Here is a 5,197-nt window from a genome sequence, read left to right as displayed (position 1 = left end):
GGGGGGGGGAATGGGGAGAAGGCATTTCGTCTTTTTTCGTCCGGCTAATTTGCCGCCGTGTCATGCTGCGCAGGCTGGCTCTGTTAACAAGCCGGGGGACAGCATCCTCTGCCGCTGACCGCCGCTCCCCAGGTGAGTGCCGTGGCCGGGGGCGGCGGGGCGCGGTGGGGAAGGGGGGCCGGGGCGCGGCGAGTTACCTCGCAGGAGGCTTTTTAAAAAAAWKKKKKTTTTTWWTTTTTTTCTTAAATTACCGTGGGCTGCTCGCCCCTGCCGAAACGCTGCCGGCTGCGGCTCGCAGCTGTGCATCCCTCCGCCTGGCCCAGCCCGGGAGGCTGCGGTTGTTGTTTGACCCGGTTTGTTTTGGGTTGTTGATCAAGCATGTCTTGTGTTTTGTTGGTGGCGCCAGTCGGTCTGGAGCGGAGCGGTTCACACACCCCCTCTATTCATTCCTCTCCCACAGGTGTGCGGCCGCGCCGCGCCGCCGAGAGCCGGAGAGGCACCGCGGGGGGCGGCCGCGCCGGGCCGCGGCCCCCGGCGCGCACGGCCCGGACCCGCTCCCGTGCTTCACCCCGAGGGAGCCCGCCCGCCACCGTTTTGCACGTCCGTAGCGCCCCCCCCCTATTTCCTTTCTTTTTTTTAAAAAAGAAAAAAAAAATCCCGTCTCTTCTCTCCGTTCTCTGCCCGCCGGGACTCGTGCGTGCCGCTGTCGGTGGGTCAGACGTGCGCAGAGGAGTCCGCGCTCCCGCCGCGGGGCGGAAGATCCGGCGTAACCCCCCCCCAGACTTTAGAAGTGTTAACTGTAAGGGACCGAGCAGCTGCGTTTTGAAGCTTTACTAATCTACCAGAGCATTGTAGATATATTTCGCATCTATTGTTTAAAATAGATGATTTTATTGGGGCCCAGGGAACTTTCTTCTCCCTGCAGGAATGTTACATATTGTATAGATGAATAAGTGACATTTCATACTGTGTATATATAGAGATGTTCTATAAGTGTGAGAAAAGTATATGCTTTAATAGACTACTGTAATTATAAAATATTTTTAATTAAATATTTTTTGTAAATATTATAAAGGTGTGTATGTTTTTTTTAATCTGTGGGGATATCTCTTTAGAAAACTACTTACAGCTCAAGCACAGAGCTGTTAATATGAAAATATCCTGAATGTTGAGGGATTTTTTCTTTTTTTTTTTTTTGGTCCCCAAATGTCCTTTAGATTTGGAAGTTACAGCTATAGCTAGTGGTCCTGCATGATTGCATGAGATGTCTAATTGCAAATAAACTTGTTCTGAGTCCATACAAATGTGTTTTCTTTGATCTAGATTTAAAATGTTTGTAAATGTATTATAAATTTTGAGACTACACTTTTTGTCATTTAGGCACAGGGGTTTTTAGTGCATTCTATAAGAGTAGCATTAAGATGTGCTTTTTTACTGAGAATAGAAAAACAGAATCTATCTACTTTTTGCATTATGGGGCAATGCTTTAGATCTTTAATCAGCTTTTTAAAAATCTGCTGTTGCATCAAATCAAGGAATTTGTTCTGAACTTCATTTAGCACCAAAAGGTTTTATTGCAAACTTGCATTCCTATAGCCTATTAATTGCTTAAAAAGTGAAAACAGTTCTCTGCTTGCAACCAAAGGGCAAACCATTAACAAAAACAGTAACTGTCTTCTTCGTCCAAAGAATATTAATATGGGACTGTGGAAAAGCACATGGGCAAAGTCATTATGATCAGTGGTGTAAATCCATCTTAAAATGAACTTAAGTAGACCAAAAATCAGATAAGTGCGTCAAGATTATTTTTCTAGTACAAAATGATTTTCATTTCACTGCAGCTATGTTACAGTTAAAATCCTGTTTAATCTCTGTGATGTGTAACTACTACATGTGAACATTAAACTAGATTTACCTGACTTTAATTGTGATTCTTCCGCTTGTTTCTTCAATCCTTTGAATATTCCCATTCTCTTCACTTTTTAAAAATACTTATTGCTTCATGAGTGATTTTTTTTTTAGTGGACTTTTTGTACAATAAAGTKTTACAGACTTGTAAGCTAATGTCTAAGCTAGGTGGAGGTTACTCATTTTGCATGATCAGTAGCCTGCGCACTAGTGAGATGGGATTTTCAGAGCGGGAGAATTAAGTAGGATTTAATTGGGTTCTTTGTAAATAGCTAGCCAACTGTGTGTGTAACATGGTCTGTTTGACTGAAAAAAAGAGGATTTGTTTCAGATTATACAAGTGTCAAAAGTACTATAACCCAAGGGACTTTTATTAACTTAAATATTTATAAGGAAATGAACTACCAGGGTCATTAGCTATTGACTATAGTGATAATGTCAACAAGATGAACATTTTCTTAATCAAAATAATTGCATAAAGATCAAATCAAAAACTAGCTAACACATCTGCAAACATGATGCCTCCCATCACTGCGAATCCATTGAAGTCACAGGCATTTCAGAGGTTTAGCGCTGACTCGAGGGGCAAGGAATGGGGTCCCTTGCATCTCTTTCCAAACTGGTGTTATAATAATGCTAGTTTAGTAAGCAAAATACACATTACTGAAAAATTGAGTCATGAACCTCTGCTTCTGTATCTCCCAACTARTTCAGTGAGTGAGTGTAAGGAAGAATGCCATGACTAGGTTTATATTACTGCAGTTTGGGATTTCTTACAGTGTAAAAAAAACCAATTGCTTTTCTAAAGGAAAGATTTAAATTTAAATCCATGTTTTCTTTTTTTTCCTATTATTTTCCTAGTATTTGTAGTGCCTGCTTAAATCAGCTTCTATAGCTTACCATATTTTGTATACTTTTTTTTCCAGTAACACTAATTCTCAATAGCACCGTTGGTTTCTATATGCTGTTGCCAAATTACAGTATTCTGTTATACTGAAGAGGAAGCGAGCAAAACATGCTGTCTTTTAACTAATTAAACTGTGTTGTAGAGTTTCCACATACCAAAGCTTGTGCTTCCTGGGAGAGCTTCTGATTAATCAGTCAAATACTCCTTGACGAAGAATGTACCCAATTCTGGATTGTCTCAGGGCAATCTCTTGAGTTGAGCACTGTGAAAATTTGGCCGTCCTTTTTAAAAACTCTTGTGGTGCAACCAGTTAAGAGACCTTAGAAAACTGAATTCTTGTTAAAGAGCTGAGAAAAATTCTTGTGTTATATAGTATTTTTGACAGATGTGAAAGCGCTCATATAACATTCAATAAAGCTCTATCGGAACATAGTAGATACTGGTCTTGATTTATTCCTTATGCTAAGCGTGAAGCTGTAAGCAAGGAATATCTAATCACTCGCTTACTGACGGCTGGAATCAGTACCATCCTAAATACAGCCGTACTTGTTTATCAACAGCTTTCTTTTCAAAATATTTTAATCCTGTACCTTGTTCTTCATGTAGTAAAAGAAMTAAATGTATCCACAAAGGCGATTTAAGAGGACTCTTTCCTCGGTTCTTGGATTTTTCTCTTAGTCACAAAAACATTCCTTAAAAGGAGCTATTTGATTGCGTGATGAGGGTTGTGGCAAGGCTGCCAGATTAGGAATTAGGATACCAAATTCTGTTCCCTGCTCTGCTACCGAGTCTCTTCGTGACCTTGGGCAAATCACCAGCTGTCAAACTAACTTACAGTTTTCCATTTGTAATGCCCTAGAAATCACATGTACTCATCTTTATGGAAGAAAAGAGATGGAATAGACAAAATGTATACTTTTTTACTTTGTCTTTGCTGTGGGAATTATGTTTCAGGTACAAAAGGGAACTAAATGTAGGAAAAACCAGGGGCGATTATCAGGGAAGTCTTCGTAAAGAGACACTAATTCTGAAATACATTTCTAGCAGGGGCTGCAAAGACTCTTGCCTGGGATATTGGACACTGTAAGGGACTAGAAAACAGTACAGAAGAGGAAGAAATGAGGGAGCGAGGTCTTTTCCATCCTTAACTTGCATGCTGTCCGCAGCGCGTCAGTGGTGAGCGCTGCTCGCTGGGTGCGTGGCTGGGTGAGCTGCAGTGTGGTGCTTCCCGTCCTCGCAGCTGCTGAGGATCCCTTCTTCAGTTTCATAACCAAAGGAGGTGGCGATTTCACGTAACAGCCCAATTCCAGCTCTTACAGCGATCTCTACGTTTTCCCCTCTGTTTCAGATGGAAATGGTATTTGTTTTCACTTTCTAAACCACATCATGTCGCTTTTAAGCAGTCATTGCATTTTCAGCCACAAGCAAAGTTGTCGTAAGGAATGTCATATCTGTCCTACAGGTRTGTTCTGAGAGTTAATAAATAAACTGTGTATAGGATAAACAAGTTTATGCAAGCACAGAGCAGTACATTACTATTATTTATACTTTTAATRCTTTGTAGCTGTAGAAGTCACATTTTTGTAGAACCTTCACAGTCAGAAAAAAAGAAACCACAGTAAAAACRATTCAAGTAATGGTCTTGGATGCAACACCATTTATTGGCTCCTCCAATAGTAAGGTTTGCAATACTAAATATCAGTRCTTCCAGAACAGTTTTACTCTATAATCCTAAAACATGTGTTCCAAAAGCACAGGCTAAATGTATATTTATATTTTCCCTGCTTGCCATCTTGCATTAGAAAACCCATCTTTCACTCTTGTTCCCATGTTAAGAGAAAACTTGCACGCGCTGCCACCCAGAAGTGCCTGCTTCCCCGGATGCAGAAATGGGGCACGACGTACAGCGGCCCTCGGAGCTCGCGGCACAGCGGTGGCACAGCTAGAGCCGAGCCGGGGAGCRGGTGCCGTGCCGCCCTGTCGCCACCGGCTCACCACACTGCCCAGACCTCGCTGGTAAAGGCCTTCCTCTCCCTCCCCACTTGCAAAAAAAAAAATCACCCAGGCCGGGCTGCAGTGCAGACTCCCGGCGGCGTGGACGGGCTGGGAGGTTTTTCTAAGCTGGCATGCCTCCTCCGCAGCAAGACGCCTGCTGCAAAAGAGCCGCGTAGCCCGCGGAGCGCACGGGAAAGCAGCGCGTGCCGGGCTCGTAGGTGGGAGCCCCCTGAGGTCCTCCGCAAGAGCCCGGGGAGCGCGGAGCCCGAATGTGGGGCACGCTGGCGGCATTGCAAAGCAGTGTTTTCCCCCACACACACACCCCCCCTTACAGGCGTGCAGGGAAAGCACTGCCATCCACAACCACCTCTCGGCTGCGCTGATGCT

General features: G+C 43.4%; 1 long non-coding RNA gene across 1 annotated transcript; it reads left to right on the top strand.

Annotated features, from left to right (window-relative positions):
- Nucleotides 1-13: 13 nt before the first annotated feature.
- On the top strand, nt 14-1,919 carry LOC146593012 (uncharacterized). The gene is made up of 2 exons (XR_014896479.1): nt 14-132; nt 461-1,919. It is a non-coding gene; the product is annotated as an uncharacterized LOC146593012 (long non-coding RNA).
- Nucleotides 1,920-5,197: the final 3,278 nt, after the last annotated feature.

Source organism: Rhea americana, unplaced genomic scaffold, assembly GCF_003343005.1.
Source record: "Rhea americana isolate MKP2758 unplaced genomic scaffold, rheAme1 scaffold_31, whole genome shotgun sequence".
In the NCBI taxonomy this organism is placed as follows: Eukaryota; Metazoa; Chordata; class Aves; order Rheiformes; family Rheidae; genus Rhea; species Rhea americana.
The sequence above is the reverse complement of the archived record's forward strand: the minus strand, read 5'-3'. Positions and strand labels throughout refer to the sequence as shown.